Source organism: Aulostomus chinensis, chromosome 1 (assembly GCF_037954235.1).
Source record: "Aulostomus chinensis isolate RoL2024-O1b breed Wild chromosome 1, RoL_Achi_v1.0, whole genome shotgun sequence".
In the NCBI taxonomy this organism is placed as follows: Eukaryota; Metazoa; Chordata; class Actinopteri; order Syngnathiformes; family Aulostomidae; genus Aulostomus; species Aulostomus chinensis.
In genome coordinates, this window is record NC_141320.1 from 33140093 (window position 1) to 33160978 (window position 20886).

At 44.8% G+C, this 20886-nt stretch overlaps 2 non-coding genes across 2 annotated transcripts; one reads left to right on the top strand and one right to left on the bottom strand.

The window, feature by feature from the left end:
* Positions 1 to 267: 267 nt before the first annotated feature.
* Positions 268 to 339, bottom strand: trnah-gug (transfer RNA histidin (anticodon GUG)). The gene has a single exon. It is a non-coding gene; the product is annotated as a tRNA-His (tRNA).
* A 20058-nt stretch (positions 340 to 20397) lies between these two features.
* Positions 20398 to 20469, top strand: trnae-uuc (transfer RNA glutamic acid (anticodon UUC)). Its single transcript has one exon. It is a non-coding gene; the product is annotated as a tRNA-Glu (tRNA).
* Positions 20470 to 20886: the final 417 nt, after the last annotated feature.

The following is a 20886-nucleotide window of genomic DNA, read 5'->3' on the forward strand; positions in this document are numbered from 1 at the left end:
GAAACTGATACCTGAGCCTACTTTTGGGTCTGGACCTTTGAGCAGGCAGAGCCATCAAAGTAGCAGACTAAGCTAGCAGACATTAGCATTGAGAAGAAACTGATACCTGAGCCTACTTTTGGGTCTGGTCAGGTGATGACACAATAATATGACATCGTTGTCAGACTGACACCTGCTCAACACTAACCAAACACTGCCCTATTGCATCGTGGGAAATTTCTGCTTGGCTTGTGTCCATCAATACACACAAAGAAATTTGTCTCATGCTGCCGTGACCCGGATTCGAACCGGGGTTGCTGCGGCCACAACGCAGAGTACTAACCACTATACGATCACGGCCTCCTCAATAGCAGCTTGAGCTTCTATGTCTTTGTCTCATTGAGTGTTAGGGCGAACAGCTGTTGAACAGCTGATGCGCGACTGCGGCGGCCCCTGATGCAGGAGACGGGCCAGGCCCCGTTCAGAAGGTGGTGGATATTATCCTTGGTGTTTTTAGGGCATGTTTCGGCCTGTCAAATCCTGATCGGGGCCAGTTTGGTTGTGTTGTCTGCAGCGCCTGGCGCGCTCAGCGGGAGCGAGTCCGATCATTATAAAGGTGGGTCAAACAATTTAGGTTGAGACAAAGGACGGCACGGGCAGAGCAGATGCAGGTCTTCATTCCACCCGCAGAGCTGTAGAGCATGGATCATGTCAAGGACTAAATGAGGGGAAAGAGAGCAGGAGAGCAGGGCAGAGACAAAGACAGAGAATGCTCTCCTAAAACAAGGACTGTTCAGTCAATGGTAGAGCAGAGTGGTGCAGAGGAAGCGTGCTGGGCCCATAACCCAGAGGTGGATGGATCGAAACCATCCTCTGCTAAAAGAAGAAAAATAAAATGAACCAGTGTCTTTAGAAATGTGTGTCTGTTAAAAAGAGGTTCATAAGGATTCTTTCTTCCTCCACAATCACCAACCATTGTGAGAGTAAACAACAGTCCACTTTCTGACTGAAGCAAAAGTAGACTTCAAAAGGTTTTTCTGATTCAACATAGCAGCTAAATTTCCATTTTCTGAACAGGACAGGTTAAAAAAAGGGAATGTCATGACTTCCTCTGTATGTTAGAATATGAATGACTAAAAATGTTCATGCCCAGTTTTAAGTTAGAATTAAACTGAAAATACAAAAATGTTCCCTCTTCAATCCTGTCACTCAGTGTTGTAAACTGTTTCAAACAAATTCTACTGTTCAACAGTTCAAGTGTTTCTAATGAGATGGTTTCCAAATCAAATCGGTTGTCACAAGGGAAAATCTGCATGGAAACACACACACACACACACACACACACACACACACACACACACACACACACACACACACACACAGAGTCCTACTGACGAACCCATGTTTTTCTTCACTTAAACCACCACTGGAGTATTGAAAGAGATTGCATGAGACACCATCAACTTACATTAAAAACCCCTGACTGCCTTTAATTCCCTCCTGGCTGCAGGAAATTAGACAGACCAGCCCATAGAGCGGGGCTGCATGGTGGTGCAGTGGTCAGCACTGTGCCCTCACAGCAAGAAGGTCCCGGGTTCGAGTCCCGGCTCGGGCGTGGGATCTTTCTGTGTGGAGTCTCCATGTTCTCCCCAGGCCTGCGTGGGTTCTCTCTGGTACTCCGGCTTCCTCCCACTGTCCAAAGACATGGACATTAGGGGACTAGGCTGACTGATACTCTAAATTGACCGTAGGTGTGACTGTGAGTGTGAATGGTTGTTTGTCTCTGTGTGTTGGCCCTGTGATGGACTGGCGACCTGTCCAGGGTGAACCCTGCCTCTCGCCTGTAGATGCTGGGATAGGCTCCAGTTTATTTGACAGCTGATTGGAACAGCAACATTGAACCAAGTACAGGATTGGAGGGAGACTGATGGTCACTGTTTGGGTTTTTGAAGAACAAGGAGGGTGTGGCTTCAAGGTGGATTCTCAGAGACTATTTCCCCAACCTCTACATTGGCATCTACACTGTCATCCAGTCATGTGACTGAAGTCATCCAGTCATGTCAGTGATGTCACTCTGCAGGACTGTCATTGCCATCACATTCTAGAAAAGAATCCAGACTCCACATTTCTGGGGCAGTTTTGGTCTTTAAAGACTTGACAGTTCCAGGAGATTTAGTCTGGCTCAAGATCTTCAGATCAACCCAGGACAGAAGGCTATGACTCCATTGGATTGTATCGTTGGAGCATTCAGAGATCTGGCTGATCTCAGTAGGAGCTGTATTTATCCACTGAATGATCCTGGTCAATGTGATCCTGCTCCTCCATCTCTAAGGCTGACAGAGCAGGAGGACCTGACTGAGAAGAAAGCTGCCCTTGAGCAGCTTCAGTCTCTGAGTGACAACACACAGGCAGAAAACCAGAATTTGAGGGAACAAGTTTCTACTCTTGAACGTGAGAATAAAAGAGCAATCCAGGAGCTACAGAACCTCACTGCTGTGGTGGCCAACCTCAAAACGGTCCAGGACAAGAACCAGACTCAGATAGAAGACCTGAACGCAACAGTCCACAGTCTTCAGTGTGAGGGGAGGAAGGTTGATGGAGAGAACAATGAGCTCAGAAAAGAGCTGACCCAGGTTCAGTCTCTGAGGGAGAGTGAACAGGTGGAGATGAAATGTCTTGAGGAAGACCTGACAGAGAAGAAAAGTGCACTTGATCAGCTTCAGTCTCTGTGTGACAAGAGATGGACAGAAAACCAGAATTTGTGGGGACAGGTTTCTAGTCTTGGACAAGAGAAGATTATTGCATATCAGCTGGTAGAGAACATGTCTGCCATGGTGGGCAACCTTGAATCTGTGAGGGAGGAGAACCAGACTCAGATCAGAGACCTAAACACACAAGTCCACAATCTTCAGCTTGAGGTGAAGATGGTTTACAAGGAGAAGTGTGACCTCAAGTGTGAGCTCAACTCCATCCAGGCAGAGAAGAACAAAATGAGAGAAGAACTCACTGAGAAGAAGACGACTCTTGAACAGCTGAGTGAGTGGGTGAGAGTGAGGAGAGAGAGGCAGAAAATGGATGTTTGAGGAGACGAGTTTCTACTGCATCTCAGGAGACAGAGACCTTCACTGCTGAGTTGGCCCACCTTGAATCAAGGAAGGACCAGGACCCCACAAAGACTGGCAGTCTGAAAGGTGAAGTTCAGAGTCTTCTATGTGCAGTGAGAACACACAAGAAGAAAAGGAGCAGTGCTCAGTGGGAAATCCTGGGAAATCTTCATGATTTAAAAAGCTGTTTGAAAGAGGAAAATCATGACCTTCAAGTGAAGGTCCAGCAAACTTCTGAAGAGCAAGCAGACTCTCCCCTACGTCCAGCCAGAGAAGAGCAAGCAGACTCTCCCCAACGTCCAGCCACAGAAGAGCAAGCAGACTCTCCCCTACGTCCAGCCAGAGAAGAGCAAACAGACTCTCCCCTACGTCCAGCCAGAGAAGAGCAAGCAGACTCTCCCCTACGTCCAGCCAGAGAAGAGCAAGCAGACTCTCCCCTACGTCCAGCCAGAGAAGAGCAAGCAGACTCTCCCCTACGTCCAGCCAGAGAAGGGCAAACAGACTCTCCCCTACGTCCAGCCAGAGAAGAGCAAACAGACTCTCTCCTACGTCCAGCCAGAGAAGAGCAAGCAGACGCTCTCACATGTTCTTCTGCAGAGGAGTGACGGGATTCTGCTGCATGTCCTGCAACTGAAAAGCAGAATGATGGGGGCACCCTGGAGACGGGACCTGCTAGGGGTCAAACCAGAGGTCTACTGTGCCGTGTGACATCTGGTGTAGAAGATGCTCTGTTCATGTTCATAGTTTCTTCTTTGTGTGCTTTTCCTCAACTTTGTTTTCTTTGTTTGTTATATATGATGATACCTTGATCACCACAGCAGTTGATCCCAGCTTGATCAGCTGAGTGCTTTGCAGTCTAAAGCACTTTAGTGATACCTGTGGGGTCCCTTATCCTCCCTGACCACAGGGATTCAGCCTCACTGAAGGAGAGTTAACGTTCCAGGTTGCAGCTCCTAGAGTCTGGAACGCTCTCCCACTGGACATGAGGACGCTGTGGACACCTTTAGAAAGAAGCTAAAGACCCATTTGTTTAGTAATATTATTGTTCATGATGGAATCGTCCCTCTGTACCTGCCCACACAGGTCAAGAGGTCAAATGATTCCCTGTTTAAAACAGCTCTTCAATCACATGGATGTGCATCCCAACAGTCAGAGCTCACAGATGCTCCTATTCCCTCCAGTGGGAGGCACTACAAGTGACTGATGAGGGTCAGGGGGGTCAGGCTAGTCCAGATAGTGGGTCTGTATGAGGATGTTAGGGAGGGATAAGGTAGTGGCAGAGTTCAGGCTGTAGTTGTGCTCCAACAGTTGAGACAGGGCAGGACAAAAAATGACCTCCTGATGGCGTTAGGAGTGATTCTTACAAGAACCAATCAATAAAAGTGGGTGGTGACCTGCTCATGTGACGCTTGTGTTGATGATTACTGGGTCTCCTCCATGCTCGTTTATCATGAATGAATCCCTCTGAGTAAAACACCTGATGACTCCTGAGTTGTTTCACCAAATGTGTGTGTGTGTGTGTGCGTGTGCGTGTGCGTGTGTGTGTGTGTGTGCAATAACTACGAGTTGTCTATGCATAAATCAAACAATTATTCATCAGTTGGATACATTGAGAGTGGAAGTTCAGGTTTCCTGTAATTCAGTTTGCAGACAACACAGAAAACTGCCCCTGACCCCTCCCCTCATTCTGGAGGCTTTAACATGAAAATGAAAATGCTGAGAGACACAAATGCGAATCAGGGTATTTGACCAGAGGTGACATATTTTTTAATGCTTTTCTTGTTATATTTGTTATATATGTTCTGTATGGTTATATTTGTTATGGTTGTTATGGAGTTTATGGTTATTATCTCTTTTTCTTGTGTCTTTGTCTTTGTTGTCCTCCTCTTCGTCCGTCCTGGATTTTTGACCTTGGTTGCAGGAAGCGTGTGACCTCAACTCCTTTTTCTGTGTTGCTGAACGTAGAGCCTTGCTTCATTGTGCTCGCTAAAGTGTGATCCTCCCTGCTAATTCCTTATTTCATTGACTAATTACCCACCAAAAATTAATACCTAACTGCTTTATTTGGCTGAAGTTTAAAAGACCATCATTCTGGTAGCAACAGTCTTTCTGCCTTGTAAACACGCTAAGCTAACGATGGCTTCTCCCTCTTGTTCTCCTCTCTCCTGCTCAGAGTGCCACATGTTTTGTTCCTCCTCTGTCTTCTTTAGTGATACTGATAAGTGTGTTAAATGTAGTTTTCTTGTTGTGTTGGAGGTGAGGCTTAGCCATGTTGAATTGGACCTGCAGCGGCTCTGCACCAACAGCTGCAAGAGCTAGCCAACCCTCACTAGCTGGTGTAGACCACTTTAGCTTAGCTCCTAGCTTAGGCCCAACTAGCGCTCCCCCAGAGGCTCCCAAGCATCTGGGAGAGCGCCAAGAAAAGTTGGGCCTAAGCTAGGATGTGCTTGCTCATGAAGAATTGTTGGGTGTAAATTCATTTAAGGAGTGTGGAACTGGACCTGTTCTACTTGTAAAGTGTAACTTTTGTTATTTGGTGCTTTACAGGGTGATGACTTGACTTCATTGCAGCTTTGACCTGAGCAGGTGTTCATTCACATCTCAGTAACAGGGGACACTTTATCACACCAGTGGACAAACATCAGCATTCATCACCCAGCAGCTCCTCTGATCAACAGAACAAGCTAAAGTATTCTGGAGAATGAGGGCATCGATCCCTCTACCTCTCACATGCTAAGCGAGCGCTCTACCATTTGAGCTAATTCCCCTGTTAAGGAGCACAGCAGATGATGGAGGTTGACCTTTATGCATGGTTGAATGAGCGTCACCAGTTGAAGCTTCTCTGGTTGACCAATGTAATGGAGACCAAGGGTTCCATGACATCAATGATTAATTGAAGGTAGCATTTGTCTTGGTATTAACAGTTTATGTAAATTAGAGGCACACACACATGTTAATGGTGAGGTTTATTGAATCAGCAAACATGTGAAACATTTTCTATGCCATGTGTTCCAGGGAGGGACCTGGGAAGCACAGGGGGACCGGCCATCCTGCCTGTGGAAAATGAAGACCCCAGTGTCAGTCAGTGGTAATCACTGTGCAAGGCCTGGTATTTTGTGTTGATCAAGTTTGTCTCATGTAAATGTGGCAGTTTCAGTCGTCACGGTCAGTCCTCACCTCTTCCTGGTGGTTTCCTTAAAGGGGGTGGAGCCAAAAGGGGAGAGTGGCCCAAGGAAGCTCCTGAAGAGCTGTAGGTGCAAACCTTTGCTCCCAGATGGGGGAGGGGGTACAATCACAGACAAGGTTCATTGAATGATTATGCATGTGGATGTATTATTGAGTTGGTGTAGTAGTCTGGAATCATGTATATATTTAGTCAGGTTAAGTTGTTGAGATGGTGCTGGTTTGATGTAAATATTGATTGTAGAGCATGGTTGTGGTCTCACCTCCACTCTATGGGCCATCCATCGTCATCTTCTGCTTATTCCTTACTAGTAAGGGTCACGGGGGGGGGGGGGGGCTGGAGCCTATCCCAGCATCTACGGGCGAGAGGCAGGGTTCACCCTGGACAGGTCGCCAGTCCATCGCAGGGCCAACATAGAGAGACGAACAACCATTCACTGTCACACCTACGGTCAATTTAGAGAATCCAATCAGCCTCGTCCCCTAATGTCCATGTCTTTGGACAGTGGGAGGAAGCCGGAGTACCTGGAGAGAACCCACGCAGGAACAGGGAGAACATGCAAACTCCACACAGAAAGATCCCACGCCCGAGCCGGGACCTTCTTGCTGTGAGGGCACAGTGCTGACCACTGCACCACCGTGCAGCCCCGCTCTATGGGCTGGTCTGTCTAATTTCCTGCAGCCAGGAGGGGATAAAAGGCAGTCAGGGGTTTTTAATGTAAGTTGATGGTGTCTCATGCAATCTCTTTCAATACTCCAGTGGTGGTTTAAGTGAAGAAAAACATGGGTTAGTCAGTCTGCTGACACGTGTGTGTGTGTGTGTGTGTGTGTGTGTGTGTGTGTGTGTGTTTCCATGCAGACTTTCCCTTGTGACAGCAGATTTGATTTGGAAACCATCTCATCTAAATCTCCTCTCCAAAAACCCTCTTCTTCAACTTTGTACCCAAGTTGTCTCCTCACCAGGCACCACAGTATCCAGTAGGTTCAGTTCAAACAGTCATCAGTGATTAATGTTCATGTTCAATGATGAGGTTTTGATTTATTCTTCTAGAATCATCTGAACAAACCCTCCTCAACACAGTGAAGCCTTCATCTGACAGGAGGAGTTTCTTTTCCCAGTGATTCCACTGGTAAAGTGAAAAACTTTGTTCATCAGACTGGTCTGATAGGATCAACTACTGGTTGCTCTGGACTGGAAACAGCAAAAATGTCAGGAAACATTAGCCAGATCAAAGCCAAGATTAAAGCAAGAGCCTCCAGATCAAAGTCAGAATTGATGATGATGTCATCAGGGGGCTTTGATAGTGTATTTATTTGTAGCTACAATTCTGTCGTTGATCTCAGGAGGACATGAAAGAAACACAATTGAGGAAAGTAGAGGAGAACATTCAGCTTCATTAGAAACACTTGAACTGTTGAACAGTAGAATTTGTTTGAAACAGTTTACAACACAGAGAGTTTTGTATGCTTTCACCATGACAGTCAGACTCTCCTCTGTCCTTCATGTTCCCTCAAATGTGCAGTGTGGACCTCACACACTGAATTTAGCCTGAAAACTCTTCATGAAAAGCAGGTGCCTCAGAGTCTCTGTGGCGCAATCGGTCAGCGCGCTCGGCTGTTAACAGAGAGGCTGGTGGTTCGAGCCCCCCAGGGACGATGAACAGGCTCTACTGGTGCTTAGGAGTCGCTGTGTTAATGATCTGAATGTGGACGGACAGACTGATCCTCCACAGCAGACTCATTTGACAAATCCTCATGAACCTCTTTTTAACAGACACACATTTCTAAAGACACTGGTTCATTTTATTTTTCTTTTTCTAGCAGAGGATGGTTTTGATCCATCGACCTCTGAGTTATGGGCCCAGCACGCTTCCTCTGCACCACTCTGCTCTACCATTGACTGAACAGGCCTTGTTTTAGGAGAGCATTCTCTGTCTTTGTCTCTGCCCTGCTCTCCTGCTCTCTTTCCCCCCAACCGGTCAAAGCAGAAGGCCGTCCCCACTGATCCTGGATCTGCTCCACGTTCCTGCCTGTTAAAAGGAAGGTTTTCATCACCACTGTTGCAGGATGTGCTGCTGGTGGAGAACTGTTGGGTGGAGGTTCATTGAAGGAGTTTGGTGCTGGACCTGCTCTACTAGTAAAGAGTCATGAGAGAACTTTTGTTGTGACTTGACTTGACTTGACTTGACACACACACACACACACACACACAATCCTAAACAGGATAAGGGGAAGAAAATGGATGGATGGATGTTTCCCAGTTTGGCTCTGCAGCAGGAGGTCTTGTAGAAACAGGGACTGACCTGACACCAGCTCCCTCTGGAACAATGGTTCATTCATTCATCGGTGCCAGGAGGCCTAAAAACACAAAACACCAATTCAATCCAGGACCTTGGATCCTAAACTGAAACTCCATCACACGGTGGCTCTGCTGGGGCTCCCACAGGTGAGTGAGGCTGAGCTCCAGTCTGCTCTGAGGAGGCAGCAGACATCTGCACCACTCAGAGGTTTGGTTGGTGGCTTTGACAAAATCCCAACAAACTCAAATCCTGTTGAATCAGGAAGTTCTAGTTGAACTCTCATTCACGTCACATGACCAAGAAAACCTCCTCTTTCATTCAGACCAGAACAGACAAACATAGAAACATTGACACGACAGGTGGGCACCGTCAACTTAAAGCACGTTAAAATGGCAAAATATGAGGCCATGCATGCATTTATTATGCAAAATATTTGATACTTTATTGATAATAAGGATACCAAGAAACTTTTGGAAACCAGGCCGGCCTGTGCCGTGTGCTAGCCTATGGAAACAAACAGACCCAGGATCACATATAGAGGTTCAGGTTCTGGATGGTTCTGGTTGGTTCCTGCAGTAATTGAAGCAGTAAAAGGCATATATATCCAAGTGTGTGTGTGTGTGTGTGTGTGTGTGTGTGTGTGTGTGTGTGCGCATGCATATGTACCGTAAATGACCAATTAGTAGCCCGGGTGTTTAAAAGAGACCAGGGGCCCGTTTCACAAAGCAGGTTTAGAGTGCTGCTCAGTAAAGTTGCCATGACTTGAGATTCTATTCCTGCTGGGTCCAAAAACACCAAGAATAATATCCACCACCTTCTGAACGGGGCCTGGCCCGTCTCCTGCATCAGGGGCCGCCGCAGTCAGCTGTTCAACAGCTGTTCGCCGCAACACTCAATGAGACAAAGACATAGAAGCTCAAGCTGCTGTTGAGGAGGCCCTGATACTATAGTGGTCAGTACTCTGTGTTGTGGCCGCAGCAACCCCGGTTCGAATCTGGGTCACGGCAGCATGAGACAAATTTCTTTGTAAATTTAGTCTGCTACTTTGATGGCTCTGCCTGCTAAAAGGTCCAGACCCAAAAGTAGACTCAGGTATCAGTTTCTTCTCAATGCTAACGTCTGCTAGCTTAGTCTGCTACTTTGACGGCTCTGCCTGCTAAAAGGTCCAGACCCAAAAGTAGGCTCAGGTATCAGTTTCTTCTCAATGCTAACGTCTGCTAGCTTAGTCTGCTACTTTGATGGCTCTGCCTGCTCAAAGGTCCAGACCCAAAAGTAGGCTCAGGTATCAGTTTCTTCTCAATGCTAATGTCTGCTAGCTTAGTCTGCTACTTTGATGGCTCTGCCTGCTCAAAGGTCCAGACCCCTGGATGTGGTGGTTCCTACCTGAACGTAGATTCTGTCAGCTCATGTTGTTAAATCAACTCACCAGGAACACCAGTAGATTTCAATGGACTGACAATGAGTCTCGTTGAATGGTAAACATGTCAAATATGAAGTCATCACCTGAGGAGGTCTGCTGCTGGAATGAAGCTCCAGATATTCACAAGATATTCTAGATCTTAAAATAAAGCATTTTTATATTTGATTTATTGTTCATCAGCCTGCTTCACATTGTTTGATTTTATGTGTTGTATATAAATACAACTTTGATCGTCCCTCAGGATGTAGAATGATGTCAAAAAGTCTTCTCTCAGCTCTCCTGTCCTCTGAACAGAGGAGTCTCTGCTGAGGTCGTCCCTGTCAGAGTCCTGACGTCTGTTGGGATGCACCGAGAGACTCAGGCAGACAGAAGACGAGGGGAAGTGAAGTCACCTGAAAATGAGAGGGGAGGTTCAACATCAAACTAAAACAGGAAGAACAGGACACAAATGAGATATCAAAATAAGAGAGACCATGAGACATGACCCCCCTCCCTGCTGCTTCCAGCTCTTCATATCGAGCCCCTCCTACAGTGGTTCAGAGACCACAAATATTAAAGGTGTCCACATAAATGGAGACGAACACAAGGTGGCGCTGGACGCTGATGATGCTTTAACATGTTGAAGTGAGCCCCTAACACAGGACCTGCATTAATAAAACTCTGAAACACTGGAAGCTCTGCTGTGTATAAATTCTCCATTCTAAAACACAGGTTCTGACCTTTAATCCCTGACCTCCAGAACTCATGGAGGAGAACTGTAACAAAGATGTTTCTGTGGCCGTTCCCAAAGAGGTAGGAAAGGATCCAACACTGTATTTAGTTCATCAATGTACTTCTTTCGTGTCAGTGACGGATCCAGGATCTCCTGCTCATGCATCCCAGGCAGAATCAATGACTTAGCTGCAAGTCACCTTATTGGACCCTTGAACATCTGGAAGTAGTCCAATTAATAATTAATTGCTAATGAAGTCAAAATGATGCTCCAGTGATGTGGTTAGAGTTGCTCCTCACAATGAAACAAAAAAGCTTACAGCACCTGGTATTCCCAGGCGGTCTCCCATCCAAGTCCGAACCAGGATTGTTAGTAGAGGATTTTATTTTAGGTCAGACAAGTTTTCTTTTGACTTCAAATTTCATGTCAAGATCTCAATCAATTAAAAGGTGGATTTTGAATAGGGATCCGGTTGAAACCAGTACTTTTGATTGATGTTCAATAAATCCAATAAAAAAATAAAAATAATTCTAAATAAATTAATAAATTCTAAAATAAATAATTCTAAATCAATCTGAGCAAATATTTTCTCCTGGGGTATCTCGCCAGTAGAGGGCAGCAAGAGACAGGTTTCTAGGTTTGTTCTCTTGTCTGAACAGACGTTTCAGTGAATGTTTGGTGATTCAAAAATGTTCCTGAAGGAGTGGAAAACCCACATCAAGCCTGAATGAGCCGGTCTCTGATGATGGTATCAAAAGGACAGGACTGTGGTGCTGAGCGGTCCATTCAAATGTATTTGTCTTCATTTCGCTGTATTGTTCCATCTACTCACTTTAGGTGGTTATTCTACTGAATTCAGTGTAGAATCAGTAGAATCACACAATAAAGCGAGGATATAACAGTAAACATTGACTTGCGGACGCCCTCAAACCTCCCACACATTGAGTTGAGTCCAGAGTTTTAAGTTGCACTTTTAAAGTCGTCCAGCAGATGGTGCTGTTCAGAATCTGAGCCTCTTTGATGTTAAGCCCCGCCCACTCCGCGGGTATCATTCATATGTTGAATTTCTCATCATTCCTTTGATGCGTCTGCGTTCGAAATCGAGAGTATAAGACCCGGAAGTGACGCAGCATTCCTCAGTCGGCCGTTGCTGGCGGCAGTGACAACCAAACTCTGTACTCAGCACCGGTCTGCACTTAATTTTGGACCATTAATGGCTTTTTCCTGCACTGATTTCCGTCTGAGGACCAACCAGAATGAGTCCCTGTTCCGATACAAGGCGGGAGAGCGCGTCCAGGTGAGTCGACCGCAAATGTAGGAGCTTGAACCTTTGAAGGTGACGCAAAAGTTCGAACAACCTTTAGCCATGGGACTGCTAGCAAGTTATAGTTCAAGAACTGTCAATGAAATGAAGGTGGAGGAAAACACTGCATTGTTTCAGGGGGAAATATACGATTATTAGTCAGTTAAAGTTATGTGAACCTGCACTAATCGAACCTATGTGAACAATTATGCTAACCTGTGCTAATCTAACCTATGTGAACAATTATGTGAACCTGCGCTAATCTAACCTGTGTGAACAATTATGTGAACCTGCGCTAATCTAACCTATGTGAACAATTATGTTAACCTGCGCTAAGCTAACCTATGTGAACAATTATGTGAACCTGCGCTAATCTAACCTGTGTGAACAATTATGTTAACCTGCGCTAAGCTAACCTATGTGAACAATTATGTGAACCTGCGCTAATCTAACCTCTGTGAACAATTATGTGAACCTGCGCTAATCTAACCTGTGTGAACAATTATGTTAACCTGCGCTAAGCTAACCTATGTGAACAATTATGTTAACCTGCGCTAAGCTAACCTATGTGAACAATTATGTGAACCTGCGCTAATCTAACCTATGTGAACAATTATGTTAACCTGCGCTAATCTAACCTGTGTGAACAATTATGTTAACCTGCGCTAAGCTAACCTATGTGAACAATTATGTTAACCTGCGCTAAGCTAACCTATGTGAACAATTATGTTAACCTGCGCTAATCTAACCTATGTGAACAATTATGTTAACCTGCGCTAAGCTAACCGATGTGAACAATTATGTTAACCTGCGCTAAGCTAACCTATGTGAACAATTATGTTAACCTGCGCTAAGCTAACCTATGTGAACAATTGTGTTAACCTGCGCTAATCTAATCTATGTGAACAATTATGTTAACCTGCGCTAAGCAAATCTATGTGAACAATTATGTTAACCTGCGCTAAGCTAATCTATGTGAACAATTATGTTAACCTGCGCTAATCTAACCTATGTGAACAATTATGTTAACCTGCGCTAATCTAACCTATGTGAACAATTATGTTAACCTGCGCTAAGCTAACCCATGTGAACAATTATGTTAACCTGCGCTAATCTAACCCATGTGAACAATTATGTTAACCTGCGCTAATCTAACCTATGTGAACAATTATGTTAACCTGCGCTAATCTAATCTATGTGAACAGTTATGTTAACCTGCGCTAATCTAATCTATGTGAACAGTTATGTTAACCTGCGCTAATCTAATCTATGTGAACAGTTATGTTAACTTGCGCTAATCTAACCTACGTGAACAGTTATGTTAACCTGCGCTAATCTAACCTATGTGAACAATTATGCTAACCTGTTCTAATCTAACCTATGTGAACAATTATGTTAACCTGCACTAATCCAACCTATGTGAACAGTTATTTTAACCTGCGCTAGTCTATCCTATGTCAACAATTATGTTAACCTGCACTAAGCTAACCTATGTGAACAATTATGTTAACCTGCGCTAATCTAACCTGTGTGAACAGTTATGTTAACTTGCGCTAATCTAACCTATGTGAACAATTATGTTAACCCGCGCTAATCTAACCTATGTGAACAATTATGTTAACCCGCGCTAATCTAACCAATGTGAACAATTATGTTAACCCGCGCTAATCTATCCTATGTGAACAATTATGTTAACCCGCGCTAATCTAACCTATGTGAACAATTATGTTAACCTGCGCTAATCTAACCAATGTGAACAATTATGTTAACCCGCGCTAATCTATCCTATGTGAACAATTATGTTAACCCGCGCTAATCTAACCTATGTGAACAATTATGTTAACCTGCGCTAATCCTGACAAGCAACCAGAGTTCATACCAGCAGGCAGAGCTGCAGTTTAACACGCCCCTCTGCTGGTTCCTTGGTGTTGTCACCCACCCAGCCTATAGAAACTGTGTCTGCCCTGAGGCTTTATAAGCCTGCACCCAAATCTGGAGGAGTAACTTATAGCAACTTAGTTAAGATTAAAACCACTGCTCCAGCAAACCAACCCAGTAAAACTATTAAATGTGGTTTGCTTAATATTCGATCTCTTGCATCCAAGTCTCTCCTAGTGAACGATTTAATTACTAATTATCAGATTGGTGTATTAGCACTCACTGAAACCTGGGTGCAGCAAGATGAGTATGTTAGTTTAAATGAATCTTCCCCTCCTGGTTACATTAACTACCATGTACCTCGCACCACTGGCAGAGGAGGAGGAGGAGCTGCAATCGATCAGTCAAATTTGGTGCTTAACCCTCGACCTAACAGTTCATTTAACTCATTTGAGAGCCTTATTGTCAGCTTTTCCCACCCAGACTGGAAAGCAGAGAAACCACTCTTACTTGCTGTGGTGTACCGTCCTCCTGCACCTTATTCTGAGTTCTTAGAAGAATTCCCTGAATTTCTGTCTAACTTGGCATTGAACTCAGACAGAGTCATTATAGTGGGTGACTTTAACATCCATGTGGACGTCAATGATGATTCTCTGGCCACTGCGTTTAAGTCGCTTCTTGATTCTGTTGGCTTCTGTCAGAGGGTAAAGAAACCCACTCACACTTTTAATCACATCCTTGATTTAGTACTCACTTATGGAATAGAAGCTGACCGCATCATAGTTCTTCCTCAGAACCCCGTCTTGTCTGATCACTCCTTAATTGCATTTGAATTTACTTTAACAAATTATATCCTACCTGGGAAAAAGTCCCACTTCAGTAGATGTCTATCTGACACTGCTGTTTCTAGATTTAAGGAGCTTATTCCAGCAGAGCTTGCTGCCACATCTTGTAATAATATATTGGGCAGTTATGCTGATTTCACCCCCTCGCAGGTAGACTATCTTGTGGACAGCACTGCAGCAGCACTCCTTGGGACACTTGATGCCGTAGCTCCCCTGAAGAAGAAGGTTATCAACCAGAAAAGAATAGTTCCCTGGTACAGCCCAGAGCTGCGTGCCTTAAAACAGAAGACCAGACAACTGGAAAGGAAGACACATTCCAGCCAGCACGAGGAAGTCCGCCAAGCCTGGAAGGAGAGTTTATTAAAATATAAAAAAGAACTCCGTAATGCCAGAAGCGCTTACTACTCGTCCCTGATAGAAAAGAATAAGAACAACCCCAGGTTCCTCTTCAGCACCGTGGGCAGGCTCACCAAGAACCATAGTGCTGTTGAGCCATGCATCCCCCCAACTCTCAGCAGTAACGACTTCCTTTCTTTCTTTACTGAAAAGATTGTGAATATTAGAACGAAGATTGCCAGTAATGGAGGACAGAATACAGTCCCCATAGAAGCACCTCCCAGACTTGGTGCATACTTGGACAGCTTCTCCCCCATCGACCTGTCAGAATTAACTTCTGCAGTCGGTTCCTCCAAGTCAGCCACTTGTCTGCTGGATCCCATCCCAACAAGCCTCCTTAAGGATGCCTTCCCTCTAGTCAACACTTCTGTATTGAACCAAATTAATCTTTCCTTAGTCACAGGTTATGAGCCACAGGCCTTTAAGGTGGCTGTCATCAACCCTTTACTTAAAAAACCTTCTCTTGACCCAGATGTATTAGCCAACTATAGGCCAATATCCAACCTCCCCTACATCTCCAAGATCCTTGAGAAGGTTGCCCTGGAGCAGCTACATGAACATTTGCACAGCAACGAGCTCTTTGAAACCTTCCAGTCTGGATTCAGGGAACACCATAGCACTGAAACAGCACTGGTCAGAGTCTCTAATGATCTTCTTATAGCTTCAGACAGAGGTCTTGTCTCTGTGCTTGTCCTTTTGGACCTCAGTGCTGCATTTGACACCATCGACCACAGCATCCTGCTACAGAGACTAGACCATGACATTGGGATTAAAGGAACTGCCCTAAAATGGTTTAAGTCCTACTTATCTGACAGGTTTCAGTTTGTTAATGTTAATAATGACCATTCGGAGTATAGCAGAGTTACATATGGTGGACCACAGGGTTCAGTTTTAGGACCGATTCTCTTCACTCTTTACATGCTCCCATTAGGTGACATAATCCGGAAGCACTCGATCAACTTCCACTGTTATGCAGATGACACACAACTTTACTTGTCGATGGAGCCAGACGACACAAGCCAGCTTACTCATCTGCAAGACTGCCTGAAAGATATTAAATCCTGGATGTCTTCTAACTTCTTAATGCTCAATTCAGATAAAACTGAGGTAATCATTTTTGGACCTAAACACCACAGGGACACACTCTTGAATCGGATCTCTACTCTAGATGGCATCACCCTAACTTCGAGTACAACTGCAAGGAACCTTGGAGTCATTTTTGACCATGACCTTTCCTTCAGCTCCCACATAAAGCATGTGACTAGGACCGCCTTCTTCCATCTGCGAAGTATCGCTAAGATTAGGAATATCCTTTCCCAGAGTGATGCTGAAAAACTGGTGCATGCATTTATCACTTCTCGGCTGGACTACTGCAACTCTCTCCTGTCAGGATGTCCTAAATACTCCCTAAAGAGTCTCCAGCTGGTCTAGAACGCTGCAGCGAGGGTTTTGACGGGAGTTAAGAAGAGAGAACACATCTCTCCCACTTTAGCTTCTCTCCACTGGCTTCCTGTAGGATCTAGAATCGACTTCAAAGTCCTTCTGCTAACTTATAAGGCTCTCAATGATAAAGCTCCATCCTATTTGAAAGAGCTCATTAGTCCCTACTGTCCGACCAGAGCACTCCGCTCCCAGAATGCAGGTCTTTTAGTGATTCCCAGTATCTCTAAAAACAGACTGGGAGGTAGAGCCTTTAGTTACCGGGCTCCTCTACTATGGAACCAGCTCTCTCCATGGGTCAGAGAGGCAGACACTTTAACTACGTTTAAGTCCAGGCTTAAGACCTTCCTCTATGACAGAGCCTTCAGTTAGGACTGGTTCAGGTAGCTCTGAACCATTGATAGCTATGCTGCTACAGGCTTAGACTGCTGGGGGACACATCAGGTTACATGGAGCCCTTCCCTCCTCTCCTCTCCTCTCCCCCTCTCTCCTCCTCTCCTCCCTGCACATTTTTGGAACTGTCATTACCATTACTTGTTGCACTTTGTAGTTTGGCCTTGGTGTCTCGCAGTCTCTCTGTGTTTCCACAGATCCACCAGAGCCCCAACCGCCGCCTGCATCGCCCCCCCCCCTCTTATTCCCTACTGTTACACTGGCCTGTGCTCCCCTTCCATGAACCAGTCTGCCATCCAGTCCCCCATCAAGCTGGCTTGCTCTCCCTGCCTCCCCTTCCAGAAGCTTCCTTCTTCAACTGTTATTAACATTTCCGTGTTTCCCACATTTTGTATTGTAAACTGTTTTCTTGCCTGTAACAATATCTACTGCACGTCTGTCCGTCCTGGGTGAGGGATCCCTCCTCTGTTGCTCACCCTGAGGTTTCTCAGATTTTTCCCTGTTAAAAGGGTTTTCTATGGAGTTTTTCCTCAGTCGATGTGAGGGTCAAAGGGCAGAGGATGTTGTTATGATGCCATGTGAAGCCCTTTGAGACAAACTGTTGGTGATAACGGGCTCTACAAATAAAATTGCCTTGCCTTGCCTTGCCATTTAGCAGTCAAAGGCTTGTTAAACTGGTCAACATCAGCTGGTGTTCACTCTGATGATGTAGCGATGGTCTGGATTCTTCCTTCTGGAGCACCAAGCTGCTGGGAAGAAGCCTGATGATGTCAGAGTAGTGTTCAGTGGCTCCTGCTGGGTCCATTTCTGACAAATGGGCTCCAAAGAGTTCAGCTGTTTAAAAGGCTCAGAGAAAGCAGCACATCATGGCGGTCAGGAGACGAGGTGGCCGAGTGGTTAAGGTGATGGACTGCTGATCCATTGTGCTCTGCAGGCGTGGGTTCCAATCCCATCCTCGTCGTAGGAGACTTTGGTTTCTGCTCCTAGATTCTGGAACGACTCTGAAGTGTGAGGCTTTTCAAGAGGAGATCCTGCAGCACCAGAGAGCTGCAGTTCCAGGACCCCACAGCACCACCTACTGAATTGGATGATAAAATGCAGTTCTGGGACTTTTGTTTTTTGGTGACAGCGCCACCTATCGAATTAGATGATAGCAAATGACTCCTTTCTAACGATAGTATTAAAGGTTTATTCCACCAAAATACTACTTCCTGTCCTTTAGTTTCTAACTACTGTATAAAAGGTTTATTCCAATCCCACCAAAATACTTTCTAATTTATAGTTTTAAAGGTTCATTCCACCAAAATACCTTCTAATTTATAGTTTTAAAGGTTCGTTCCACCAAAATACTTTCAAATTTATAGTTTTAAAGGTTCGTTCCACCAAAATACTTTCAAATTTATAGTTTTAAAGGTTCGTTCCACCAAAATACTTTCAAATTTATAGTTTTAAAGGTTCATTCCACCAAAATACTTTCTAATTTATAGTTTTTAAGGTTCATTCCACCAAAATACTTTCTAATGTATAGTTTTAAAGGTTTGTTCCACCAAAATACCTTCTAATTTATACTTTTAAAGGTTCGTTCCACCAAAATACTTTCTAATTTATAGTTTTAAAGGTTCATTCCACCAAAATACTTTCTGATTTATAGTTTTAAAGATTCGTTCCACCAAAATACTTTCTAATTTATAGTTCTAAAGGTTCATTCCATCAAAATACTTTTTAATTTATAGTTTTAAAGGTTCATTCCACCAAAATACTGCTTTCTGTCCAACTTCTCAGTTTTAAAGGTTCCTTCAGTTGAGGGCTCCTGGTTCTGTGTGAGGGGTTGAGGGTCGATATGGGATGATGAGGAAGATTTCATGTCCCGATGGTCCTGCTAAAGTAACTGAGAGTCATGATATCAAACAATGTCACCAAAATATGCTTGAACTCTTAAAATGGCAATAAAATCTACGGAATCATTTTACCACAAACACTTTTATTGTGTTTTTGTGAGCATCATTTTTCAAACATTATAACATAAACTTTAAAAAGGGTCCATTCACTAACACTCTTACTTGAAGGTAGTCACTGATATCAGTAAACAGCTGATAAAGATTTGTGTTCATGTTTTAGTTCTCTACTCTGACCTGTGCTGAGACACTGGACCAGAGAGGAAGACCTGCTCAGCCTCCTGCATGGACCAGTTCTGCAGCTCAGTGATGACGACGAGGGATTCAGCATTGAGTTCATTTTAAACTTTTTGGAGGAAACAACTGTAAATTAACCAGCAGTTACTGGTGATGCTTCACAGTTTCCAAGCTCAAACGGCCTCCTGCTTGTTGGACTCACAATTTCCAAAAAATGTAGACATCAAAAGTCAAATCATGGTTTTGTGTTGTTTTGTTTTTTACTGGAGGAAAACTTCAAATTGTGATGATGTGTCTGACTTAGAAACTGAACCCCCAAAAATCAAAAAGTCTCCTTCTTCTGTGCCGTGATCTCTGAGCTGATCATGATTGATCTCATCAATAATCCTTGGCAGCCGACCAGTCACACACAGCCCCCCCCCCCACACACACACTGAGACATGCAGCAGCTCACAGTAACTGCCTCAGTCACACAGCAGATAGACTCCTTTCTATAACAAGATAAGCAGTAGAAAATGGATGGAAGTGATGATGAACTGATGAACAGGTGATTTGTCCAAAAGTCAACATCAGATTCATTTCCAATCTGTGGAAGCAGTTTCATCTTGAGGTTCCAGGTAAGAACAGCCAGCTGTGGGCTGACACACATCTCTTCAGGAGCACTTCTATGCTCCAAACTTGCCAGGTTGAATTGTGTCTGTATTCTGAGGGCAGCAGGAGGACGGAGGAGTGAGGACACACACATTTGGAACTGAGAGCAGCTGTGTGTGGGATTTCCCCAGCAAAGATAAAACCAGCTCCTTCATGCTGGCTATGAAGGCTCACAGTCACACTGACCCTGCTACAAATACTTTGATATGCAACAGACTGGTTTCTCTTCTGGTAGTTTGTTATCAACTGTTGTCACATTTAAGGATCAATTTAGCTGATAAGATGAAGGCTGTTTAACTGATGCAGTTAAACTGTGACAGTGTTAATATTTAGAAATCCACAGTTGCTCATAACAACTGGTAGTACAAGTACACAGTAGAGACGACTGTAGGAAGTAGCAGTTGTGAGCCTTGAAGAAAATGCCCCCATCACATTGTCAGTGTTTCAGTGACTGGCATTGTGAAGAGACTGAGACAAAGTCAGTTATGAATGGAGGGCTGAGTTGGAGCAGAGGGGGGCAGGATCCTGGGGGTGGACTGTCTTTAGGGGGCTGAGGTGTCTGGTGGTCTTGGTGGACCCTCTGTATCTCAAACTGAGACAACAGAGTCCTGTGTTCTTGAGTCATTGTCTATAGTCTCTGTTGTTGGAGAGCTCAGTGTGGTCCCTGATGATCTAGTGGCTAGGATTCGGCGCTTTCATCGCCGCGGCCTGGGTTCAATTCCCGGTCAGGGAATGAGATATTTAGAGGTTGAGGAAGAGGTGATAAGGTGGTCCACATGATGGTGGATGTGATGAACTGTGAATCCATCATGGCTCCAGTCTCACCCCCATTGTAGTGTTCTTGGTTCACTCTGCCATGGCCCCATGTTGAAGGGTGACTGTCTCATTCACGTTCAACCCTTTGTTACACACTATTAAGTCACTGACTCCTGCAAGGACAAACTCTGGTCAGTGTGATCCCTGATGGTCTAGTGGCTAGGACTGGTGCTCTCACTGCCACAGCCTAGGGTTCAAGTCCTGGTCAGGGAAGCTGTGGATACCCTGAGGTTCTAGCCAACTATGGACTGATAGCTGACCTCCCCTCCTCTCTAAAATCCTGGAGAAAGCAGCTGCTAATCAGCTTAGTGACTTCCTCCATAACAAGAGTTCA